General features: G+C 38.6%; 1 protein-coding gene across 1 annotated transcript in view; it reads left to right on the forward strand.

Annotated features, from left to right (window-relative positions):
- cdk14 (cyclin dependent kinase 14) overlaps positions 1–12,782 on the forward strand; it is a 175,491-nt gene that overhangs the window by 8,175 nt on the left and 154,534 nt on the right. The gene's annotated exons all lie outside the window — the stretch shown is intronic.

A 12,782-nucleotide genomic window follows, 5' to 3' on the forward strand; every position in this document is an offset into this window, starting at 1 on the left:
CAGGATCTTCTTGTAATATTCTCTTGTTCACATTAGCTGTATTTCCCTTACAAATGTGCACAAAACTTTGTCATTATTCCGCTAAACTAAAATGCAAACACAATTTAGCAATTGTGTTGTTTTCGTTAAATAAGAAACAAAATTAAAATCACACATGAAAAAATGTGTCATGAGTCATTAACCAACATTCTGTGCCATAATCCTCCTACTACTTTTCATGGTTTGCGCCAGTGGAAACATCTAGTTGATCAAACCAATATTGATATGGCCAAAAAAAAATCACCTCATCCTAATGGCAAAACATTTTATAAACATTTAATAAACATTTTTTTTTTTTTTTTTTTTGCTGCGTTTTCATTTTTCCTGATGGTAAAACAAATCTAAAAGCTGCTTGGTGTGTGTGTGTTGTTTTATAATAATACAATTCAATTCTTCTATTTTGTGTGAAAATAAGGAAAATCGCGTCAGTCTCAGTTTTCCCTGATTCTTATCGAGCCAGCAGGTCTGAGCTGGTCTGACATTGCAGACCTGGATTGATTTCTCCCATTTCTGCCTCAGCTCCAGTGTGATAGTCAGCTGCTTGATGAGGCAGTCAATGGCTCTCAGACTGCTGGGACGCCATGTTTGTGCTTCCAAGGAAATCATGCCTGGCTTGGGTTTAGGTGCAGCGCAGCATTGCTGCGTTGCTGCAGACGGCTTCCTGAAGCGCTGCCCCTGCTCCTCAGCAGACACATGGCTTCTCCACTTTGGAACTCTTCCAGTTCATGGTCTGCAGGGACGCTGCCTGATGAATAAGTGATAAGACGGCAGCAGTCTTTGTGTTGAGGTTGCATGCATTGTGTTGCTGCTGTGTGGTTGCTTTGTTTGTTCTGTTAGGCAGAACAAATAAAGTTTTACATGCAGATGTAAAACTATTCAGCTGAAACCTGGAGCCATGGAGCAACAAGCTGACACAGAACTGCTTCAGGGTTTCATCCTCAGGAACTCTTCATAGTTCTGCCTTCCTTTGTGTTTTTACTCTTTGCCTGACTTAGACTGATTATGCATTTTGTTTCATCTGAATTTGAGACGGTTATTACATCTGCATGAGTTACTGTATTTTTTCCCCTAAAAGAAACGTGATCACACGGTGAGACAGATTAAAAATACCTTTTCGAAAATAATCCTTAATCAGACATGAATCATATTTTTCAGTAAGTTCACATATCTCTATACATATTTTTTTGGTTTGATATAATTTTTTATATCCCAGGTTTTATTAGCCATAATCAGAAAATCCTCATAACCAACAAAAAAAGACTTGAAAACACCAGTCTGTCTGTAATTAACCTACATAATGCTTCACCAATTGATGGAGTTACTGGAATAGATTTTTTTTTTTTGATAATTAGCTGATTTTATGAATATCATTGTACGTACTTGCATGCTGGGCTGCATTTACAAATAACAAATTTATATTGTTTTCTTGTTGTGTTTGTTATGTAAACAGACCTCACACATGCAAAAAAATCTCCACCGGATGCTGATTAAAATCTGCTCAACATGATTCACCATCGCTCTGTGAACTCAGACTGAGAGCAGCACGAAGTTTTCAGACAATGACACAATTTAAACACTTTGGATAACAGCATCGTTATTACAGTTTACGTCCACAATCCATGAACATGCTGAACTTCTAACAAAAGCTGACAACATGGCTTAATAACATGAATACAAAATGTCTGCATGGGTGGAAAATGAATAGGAAGGAAGTGGAGGAGGACTGCTGAACCTTGTCATCACCAGTAACTGTTACATTTACATTAAGGTCAAAGAGATGTGTTTATTTATTTTTTCCAATCTGAATCACAGTAAATCTGGATTACTGAAATATGAGTGCAATTCTTTAAATGTTGGTGGAATTACTTCGGATAAGCTGAATTAAAAACTTGAGTGAAATGAACTCAAACTGGAACGTGATTGGACCATGCTGCTTCCTAATTTCTTCCCTTCCCACCGATGTCTTCATATTTCTTGGCAGACATGAATATTCACATATTATTGGACAATTCCCCAAAATGATTTGGACTGTGCATTCTGTGTTGCTGGTCATGAAGGCACTTCTGCAGTGAAACAGACCTTTTGTAGAAGTTGGTAGCATGGGAATTAGCTTGACCATTTGCCATAAATGGGACTCGCTGCTGAAGAAGAATGTGAAGAATCCGAGGGGGGGGAGCTGTCTTCCTGTTCTGTAATATGACAGACCGCAGCCACAATACATGAAGATGTTTGGATTTAACGGCATGGGAGCCAGACGGACAGCAGCTCTGGTTTACCTCCACTTCCTGTTGGATTCATGATCATTCGATCTGACTGCAGGTCATCCACATTTAACAGACAGAACAAACACAACCTACTACAATTTCTAGTCAGTAGATGTCCTTGTAGAACAAGTGAAAAATACATTTCTAATTTTATATGTATAAAAAATATGTAATAAAACATTTATCTGGAGGATATTGATGAAGTAGTGACTTCCTTCAGATCAACCAAGTCCTGATAGCTGAGCAGCACCCACTGTTTCTCCTCATTCCTGAGGAACAGTAACTAATCTGTGCAACTCCTTGGTAACTACACCAGTCTGCATCTTGAGTCTCCATGGTAACTAAAAACTAAAGAGATTTTCCTGAAGCAAAAGCATGTGTCTGAATGGTTCAGCAGGTTGGAGTAAGTGCTTCCCCAAGCAATCTGCACTCAGACAAATCCACACAGTTTTATTATTTTTTTATTTATTTATGATTAATAATTTTTCAACCTAGCAAGCAAAAAATGAAACTTAGAAAGTCTCAATGTTAGTTCAATTCTCCTTCACCCTGTACACTCCCAGTTGCAGTGTCCCTTACACATTATTTCTAACTGTGAGCTCCTTCAGTAGTTTTTGAAATCAGAATATGGCCGAGTTTTGTACACCCTGCCTATCTCGTTTCGGGCGAGAGGCAGGGTCACCCTAGACAGGTTACCAGTCTGTCGCGTCCAACACAAAGACAGACAGGACAAACAACCATGCACACACACTCACACCTAGGGAGAAGTTAGAGAGACCAATTAACCTGACAGTCATGTTTTTGGACTGTGGGAGGAAGCCGGAGTACCCAGAGAGAACCCACCATGCACAGGGAGAACATGCAGACTCCATGCAGAAAGAGCCCGGGCCGGGAATCGAACCCAGGACCTTCTTGTCAATAATCCTATTGAGTTACCAAAAATGTTTGATTTTGCAGGATTTGTTTTCCTTCTTGACTTGTTGAAAAACATTTACTAATGTACTTATATTTACTACATTTACTAAAAGGTGATAAAAGCATTAGTTTGGACTTGTGATAAATGCCATTCTCTATCATTTTACACATCAGTGTTTTGGTTTTTAATTTTTTTTTAATTTTTATGAGGAAAGTAACAATAATATGCACAAATTGTATTTTGAAGAATCTGCAAATTTCTATACCTAATTTGACACTTACAAAAGTTTTAGATTTTGAAACATAGCTAATCTTTGACCAGATTGTGTAAGCTGAATATTGTTACAAATGCGGTTCCGTCTTTCTTTCTGTCATTCAGTTGGTCATTTCTTGGTCTATAGATCCCGCTGCCCTATGTTCTTTGTCTCTATTTAACTGAGATGCAAAGCTTTCTCAGAAAGCTGGAAAGTGCTACGCTCATCAAAAACCGACTGAAGGGAATAAAAACCCGTGCTGAGCCAGGTTCCCCCTCTAGATGTCTGTTTTTATGACCTGTCACTAAGTGTATCCAAATAATTTCACATTGGCAGTTTTCTTGTTAGCTTACAGAATATTTTATGGTAAATGATTTTCTCACCAGTCATCTTTGGACCTTTGTTCCTTTGTGTCTCTGTTTGTCTGACGTCCCTCTCCATTCTGCCTTTGTCTTGCTCCAATTAGATTCTCATTCTAAAGGGAGCCACATTATTTCTTGTGTACTGTCATTATCAAAAATTGATGTAGCAATTTTTGTTCTTTAATTACCTCAGGTTCTCAGAGAATCCATTAGAATCAAAACTGTATCATCTGTTCCTATGAATTCTGGAGAGTGTTCTACTAAAAAAACAAACAAATAAAACTAACTAACAGCTCTTCTGCATCAAAATTCTTGCTGCTCTTATTTGTTTGTGTCCCTGCATGAGTCTGGAATCCTAATGTTCCTTCTGCATTTGCATTAGGGTTATATCAAACCAGACTTTTTCATCATTTTCCATACAAATGTAGATAAACATTATTTAAACAACCGTTTATTCAATGGTATCTTAGCACAAGACTTTTAAGTTTAGTCTTAAAACTTGACTTTAGGTGAGTATTAATCTCTATGTTTTGGGCAACTAAGTGACAGAGATGCTGCTACGATGTGGAGACAAACGGCACATCTCTGATTTTCTGCGGTAAATCAGCTCAATCTCAGTCAGATTAGACACAGAGCATCTGTAAAAATAGATTTTCAGTCTTGCCATGGATTTATAAAAAGATTTGGCTCTGCAGCTTGACTAGGACATTCTAGAACATTATATCCAGCAATCTAAAACATTCCACTGAAACTGAAATGCTTAGGTCTTTATGACGCTGTTTGTTCAATAAAGTTGTTTGACAAAAGCAGCATTTATATTGATATAATAGGAAAGAAGCTCCATATGTTAGAAATCCCTGCAAATTCCTGCCTGCAGTATTTCCCATCAGAACATATGCATACATACATGGACATTTAATATATTCCTTTCTGGATCAACTTCAGTTGTTTAGTTTGACAGCTTTGAAAATAGCAATAATTGCAGAGTGCTGGTAGGGGCCTCTGAAATGACAAAGAACAGGCTGCTGATTAAAGCACTATCTGCTTCATGTTCAGAAGATCCACAAGCTTTAATGTGCTGTATGGATGGAATCCTTGACATGAATCCAATAAGGTATTGGGTGAGAGAGGGGAATCAACAGAGAGGAAGCTCTCCAACTTATCAGCCCTTGAATCAACAGAGATAAAAGCGCTTTGATCAAAGTGTGAGAGGGGTGGAGGTGGTTTGGAGGCAGTTTAACCTGCAGCGCTCAACACTTTGTGGTGTTGATTAGAGCTTCCCCCTCAGTTGTGATAACAGTGTTTGTGACCCCCACCCAGGAGCCGCTCACCTTGCTGTGGAACATTACGGTCCTGTGCTGCTTGCCCTGTTGTAAACATTTGGGGCCCGGTTTTTATCAGCCCTGCAGCTCAGGTTTTTGAGTTTCATCAAGCGGGGTTCTGAGGTCATCTAGAATGATAGTGAGAGATCAGATGGACTAAAAGGATTGTGATTACTATTGAAAGGGAAGAGTTTAAGGATGACTTTGAGACAAAGAGAGGTCAGTGTGTCCCACTCTGTGGGCCTGAATGTGGCGAGAAAGCTCAATGTGAAGCCATTTCAAAAATAAAGTCACTGCAGTGGAGCCTATTTGGAAAATAGCTGGCCCATAAATACTTCAGACCCCTCTGAAATACTTAGAACGTCCAATATGGTGAATTAAAATAGTTCAGTCACCAAATATACCTTATTCTGCATTATTACCCACAGTGGAAGTACACAGTACAGCCAAACAGCGACAGCAGGAATGAGAACAAGAGTTTCCATAGCTGATCATCACCTCACCCTTCACTAAAATGTTCACTGATCACTCTACTTTAAACACTTGCATTTTAATATGAGACTAATTTGAATCTGTCACTTGTTCTGTCAAAAAATGAAAATTCATCCACCATTGAGCACCAAACCTGCTTATCCTCACAGGTTAATGCAGGGGCCCAGGGGTACGGGGTACAGCGGGTTGCTATTGCATCACAGTGGAACAGAAACACACACAACAATCAGCTTTACACACACACTAATACGCAGCTTCAAAACCCCTGTTAACCTAACTTTTGTGTTTTTGGAACCAGGGATGAGCCCATGCAAAGGAAGCACCCAGTCTGGGTTTTGAACCCAGGACCTTCTTGCTGCAAGACAACAGTTCTATCAATTACACCACTGTGCAGCCTCAAGAAATTAACATAGGCCTGTTTTTATTATTTTTTTTTTATCTGGGTTGCATGCTGACAGCGATGGCTCAGGGACATCTCTCTGACTGGGCCCTTTGATGTGATGGTATTGTTGGGTCCCCACAGTACTGAATGACAGGGAGCCTCTACAGTCTGCTGTGTTGTCACTTTAGGTTTGATCCAAAGCTGTTATCAAAACTTGACTGTTTCTCTGAGATGGAAATATTTCTATCGGCTGTTTGACGTCAGTCTGCTAAGCAACAGAGACTGGCTTCTCTATTACAGTCCTGTAATAATTGCCATCAATTATTCTCATGGTTGAATCATGAGAAAGCATAGGATAAAAATGCACACATGGTTGGTCTAAGAGAGAGGGGGGTCAAACAGGGTCAAACATTGAAGACAGGGCCGATAACCTTAGGTTATCTATAGAAAATAACATAAAGTTACTGGACTTTACCCAGGAAGGTCTCACAGCCAGGCCAAGTGAGGACAAGAAAAATATTGTTAATGTTATGAGTGACTGCATGTGATGGATAGCTGGAGAGTAGAAAAACAAAACAATGGATTATATTAATGGCCAGGCTGGTTTAGATGGGTGTTTAATGTTTAATTAATGTGGTGATCTAAAAACTCTTTTTATGTTTACTCAGGTTATCTTGGTCAACACACAGTGTGCACAGTAGAAATGCTCAAATGGCCTAAAGTTAGGAGGTTTCATAATAAAACTGTTGATTTAGCATGTGTCATATGGGCTATTTTGAGATATAATTCATAAATTTACTGAGCAAGCAATCTTAGCTTTGTTGTTAGTCACTGTAGCTTTGGGTTTTCAAGAGTTGCTTAGTAATCTTTTGGAAAGTCACATTGCAACAAGACAGACAACAGCGTAGCAAAATTGAGTAACATTAGAGTCTGAACCTATTAGAGGTTAGCCGATGATAAATTAAACTCTACTTAATTTTCAAATATTTTGTTGTATCAACAAAATAATATATGGATTATTTAAAATCAATTTCAAATTGCTTAAAACTTGCTTGTGGAGTTCTTTACTTTGTCTGGTGTTTGTTGTTTCTGTCAGTTCAGTGATTTTTCTCCTCAGTGTGAATTTTCAACATGCTTGTATAATCATACATAAGGATATTGTAGTGCATACATGTGTGTTTCTACACACACATGTGTAGAAACACACTGGCTATTGAGTCTTTATGATAAAATTACATCAGATTCACCAATTCTAGTATTTTTTTCATCACTGCATTGGTATACACTATGTTTTTGTCTAACTTCTGCATTCATATATGCAGAAATGTTCTCAGCCAGACGTGACAAGAGTCAGAGGTTCACTTAAAAACCACTGCATAATTGGACACCACCGCTCTTTTGGGTTCATTTCTACAAAAATACTGTTTAGAAGTGACAAGAGTGCTTGACGGCTATGGTTAGAGTGCCTCTCTTGGTACCATGTTTACATGCTTGACATATCTTATATTACAGAAAGTCATGGAGTTTGGGGCCTTTTTGTCCCCTCACATCTTGTGTCAGACTTTCATCCATCTGAGCTAATTTGAGTCTTGTTGGGGTTTTTTTAACCGAATAAAATTTTCTGTTAAATCAAAACCCTGAGACGTCCATCGATGGCTGAGAAACCATTCTCTTCTACAGCCAATCACTGAGGACTGGAATGTTTTGGGATGCTGGGATTAGTATAAATATGACAAACCGCTATCTGTGCCATGGACCCAAACTTAGCTAAAAGCCTTTTAGCTTCAGTGAACTCATTAACTGTGAGTGCTGCACATGTGTGTGTCTCCATATGACTCCCACCATAGTGGCTAAGCCTGACTGACTGTCACAGTTCAAGTTGTTGCCGTTGGCCGTGTTTATTTGGCTCCATCAGTCTGATTTGTGACAGCTGCTGGCTTATCTGTGAGCGCTGGCCTTCGAGGGCTGGCTCAGAGGATTTCTCTGTCTGAGGATGACAGCAGAGCTGGACGACCTTTATCCTTAAATGCACTCATTCGGCTCTCACCTTTCCGATGGAGTAGAGTTCATATTGACAACTAATATAATTTTGGCTTTAGTTTCATCCTCCCATTCCCTGCAATGTGAGGATTAGCATATCTGTGTATATTAGAAATACTTCTTTCAGTCTTGACGGTCAATATGAAGACCCATGGGTTAGCACTGGAGCAGGGATAGCTTCCCATTATACATTACTAGACGACTAATCACATCTTTAATTAACCCTCCACTAATCGTCCCCGAAGGAAACCTAATGGGTAAAATACTGCTGAGGTATTAAAATGGAAATAAAGATGAGGAACCAGCCTGGTAGGCGTCCGTCGCAAAGCATGCAGGGACTACGGCTATGGATGTGATCTGGCATCCATCATGTTGAAGGCTGTAGTGCTCCTCCATATGCTCCCAGGTTCAATGTTGTTAATGTGTGCAGGCAGGAAATGGACCCTGACTGGGCGGCACACAAAATAATGATGGCAGGAGATGATTTCTGGAGACAGTCATGTGACGGTTAATGGAACAGGGTATAGCTGTTAAGCAGCCTGGCAGTTGTGCCAGGCATGCTTAACAGTTGGTTTTGGAGGCTCGGCTGGCAGTCATGCAGATTGCTCATTACCCTTGCAGATTTCAGGTGAAGTAAGACTAACCATCTAAACTCCTGCTGGCACTAAGATAGAGGAATGCTCTACACACCCAAGGAACTTGACAGCTTTAAATAAGCAAGTGCAGTATTATCATACTTTCATACTGTAGTCTTTGATAAATTGACACAATGATTTTTTTTGTTGGAGAATCCTGTGGCTTTAAATTCATGCCTGTATCTCCTGATAAGTCATAAAATCCTATTGTTTTCCTTCAGGCATGTGTTTTTCATTTCACAAAGAGAATAGATTATATTAATGGTGTCTCCAGCATTAGAGGGAGAATTACAGTTGAATATATTATCTGCTCTCATGCAGGCTTATATGAGGGACATAGTCTTAAGAGCACTAAGGGCTGTGAAGTAAAGTTAACTCACTTTGGGGGTAGTAGAATAATGGCATACATACCTAGTAGGAGGTATCCTCTGTGAGATAAGATTGAACTTTAAATATGTACATTCCATGAACTGCATTTTCTGTTTGGTTCAGTCTTTTCAGAAATATCTTCAGTTTCAGCAGAGAGAGAAGAAGGAAGTTCAAACCATCTCTTCCACTGATTGTAACAGGCACAAATCATATCCCCTCCTCCAACATCTCTCTGCCCGCCTTTCTATTCAAACAACCAGACATAGATTTAAAGTGGAGCAACAAAAGCAACTGAAGTGGATTAGCAGAGCTTCCATGGTGTCATCCAGGACATGTTACTGTGGAATATCGTGCAACATACAGCAACAGCATTTAGTCAGAGGTCTCTTCATATTCAGAGTGGTACCAGAGATCATTCCCACCCACATCACCATCCACAACAACTTGGATGACATGAGTTATGACAACATTTAATTTCCTTTTCAGATAAAGTATTTTTGAGCAGTTACGTCACAAAAACTAAACATGTCCATTTTAAAGCTGTTGCAGTTACTCCAGTTCAGGTTTAATTCGTGTTTTATCATTTCCAGCAGGAAGCGGCTGTCTGTAACTCCCAACAGGCTGAACTACTGTACTGGTTCCAGTCACGTACAGTGATACAAAAGGTCACAGTGGTGGTTTAAAACATCTATGTGTGACTTTTTTTTTTTTGATTACTTGTAAAGCTTACTGACACCATCAGATTCATGTTGGCTTTGAACTGGAAACTTGTCTTTCTTTGTCAGGGAGCAACAGACTTCTAAAGGTTTCAGTTTTCTGCCGTTATCGTCAAATTGCGAAAATACAGGATTTTGTTTACAACTTATGTTCATAATTTCATGTTTCTCTACCAATTCAAACTTCGTTGAATATGATTTCACCCCATAATTTATTGCTGTCTAATAAAACCCATCATACAGTGAACACAGGTAAAAAGATCAGTATTGATTAGTTTGGGTCAGCTTTGGTCATTATACTCCCATTCTTGCCAGACTTGTGCTGGACCATGAGAATTGATGTCAACGTTAAATGCCAGGCTAAATGTTACCTTTAAAAAATGGTCTTTATGTGAGAGAAAAAAGGAATAAAGACCTAATTTTTAACCTTTGGAGAGACATAACTTGTCTCCTTGTCTGAATATTGTCTGAATAGTTTTGATGCTGCTTTCACCATAGCTATTACAGAAAGGGTTCATGGCTTGGTCATGGTGTGTGAGTGTTTGTGCGTACCTTTTTGTGTTTGTGAAAGATTTGCTGGAGCAGTTTGTCCCCAGCCACAGACTGAGGAGGTCTTTAGAGAAAGCATGATGTTTTTAGATGGCCACAAATGGAATAAGCGCATGGGAACACTGAGTTGGATTTATTGACTGCAGACTGTAACTGACAGGGAGACAAAAATATTCTACAGATAAGCTACGGTGTTCATCCTGGGCTTTTAAATGAACTTTTGTAACTGTGTGACAAGGTAATTCCAAGCCTTTTGACGGACATAAAAACTACAAAGGCAATCAATTCAATCAGACTTTAAAAGTTTAATCTTATAATCTCTTTTAAAAATTGCACCATATCGCCACAAAGATGATCTCTCTTAGAAGACTGGCCAATCAGAATTCACCAATCAAGCCATTTAGCAATATGCTAAAGCGCACACACACACACACACACACACACACACACGCACAAACACACACACACACACACACACACACACACACACACACACACACACACACACACACACACAGACACACATACAGACATTATACATGACCTGCCTGACAGACATCAACAGTGCAACACCCTGTGATGTTCTCTGTGTTCTGTATGAGTATCACTTACAGAAGAAACGATCCCTGGCTGAAGTTCAGAATCTGTTCTGTCTCAAACTTCACTACAACCTGCTAAGAAATTATCTGCATCAAAACCTCCATTTGCTGTTTGTCTTAAAGCTGCCACTAAGTGGCTGCTCAGATTGTCTGTCATTGTGACATCACTCAGGCTGCGACCCTTACAGAGGCGGTCCTAGCCTGATTGGCTCCCTGGGCTCCAATTCCTATTGTTCCTTCAGTCTCTAATAAAATGTCCAGACATTTCAATCAATCAATCAATCAATCAATCAATCAATCAATCAATCAATCAATCAATCAATCAATCAATCAATCAATCAATCAATCAATCAATCAATCAATCAATCACATTTTATTTGTATAGCACATTTCAGCAACAAGGGATTTCAAAGTGCTTTACATCATAAACACAAAAACACAAAGTCATGCAACATAGAATCAACAATCAAAACATTAGATAAAGTCATCGTTAAATTCGTAATTGATTACGTTTCCATACAACTCTAAGCAGGTGGGTTTTTAGTAGAGATTTAAAGGAAGTCAGTGTTTCAGCTGTTTTACAGTTTTCTGGAAATTTGTTCCAGATTTCAAATAAACCAACATCCAAATCTGTAGTATCTTGAACTACATTCTCTCCAATAGAGCTTTAACATCAATCAAAAATATTTGATTCATGGATATACATTATAATATATATATATATATATATATATATATATATATATATATATATATATATATATATAAAGAGAGAGAGAGAGAGAGAGAGAGAGAATATAAGAAATTAGACTACTATGCTGACATAGTGTAAAGTACAGTACACTCAGACTGACTCAATATTAACAATTTACTAAACTGTAATGTTTAAGGACTTCAGCACTTAATTCTTGGTTTTACTTTCACTCTGGGATTAAACATAAGAATTTGCAATAATTAACTTAAATAATTAGTCTTAGACAAATTAACATGCTTTGCATAAATATTTTTCCTTAACACTACTTCTTGGAAATTAGTTATCACACTGAATAAAACAAATATAGCTTCACAAAAGTCTGCATGTGTGGGGGAAACCGCTCTGTTCCACAGTTTAATGTGAAGTGATCAAAACTATGAGTGATATATAAAATGTTGTACATTTCACATATGATCTACCAAAAATATCTGTTAATTGGAAAATTTCCATGGATATTTTGTAGTTACATTCCGCAAGAAAATCTGCAAATTCTGAATCAGCAATTGGCGCTGGAGCTAAATACACAAAGTTACATCTTGTAGTTGTGTGTCTTGCTAGAATTTCATTTTCATAGGTTCCTCACAGTTCATATAGTTTTGATGTGTGACCTGATTCCACTGGGGCAAATGCTGGGTGCATGTACTGCCTTAACTCATGTTTTTGAGACAGAAACACACATTCCAGAACTAGAAGTCAGAATAAACTTTCTGCCATGGCACCAAGTCTATTCTGTGGACTTGTTTCTTTTCTATATCAGTATTGTTTTATTAATGTGATGCTGTGAAAGAGCAGGGAGTTTATGCAGAGTAAGATGGATGAAGGTGTAGGTAGCAGGTAGCTACACAGAGCCAGAGGTGCTTCTTGCTCCTGTTGATGCCGGTGATTAAATGACCAGCAGCTTGTTCCTGTATTAAAGTAGCTAACTGCTGGCCACTCGAGCTCCTCATTCAAACTGCATTCGAATCAAAGAAACAAGAATAAAATCAGGCATGTGTTTTACTCCCGAATCTCTGCGTTACACAATATGCAACAGATACAACAGAAAAATGTCAAAGTCTGAATATTTTATAGGTCATAGAACACCTGCTGG

This window comes from Poecilia mexicana, unplaced genomic scaffold, assembly GCF_051168715.1.
Source record: "Poecilia mexicana isolate PSO_F unplaced genomic scaffold, ASM5116871v1 scaffold_6, whole genome shotgun sequence".
Classification (NCBI taxonomy): Eukaryota; Metazoa; Chordata; class Actinopteri; order Cyprinodontiformes; family Poeciliidae; genus Poecilia; species Poecilia mexicana.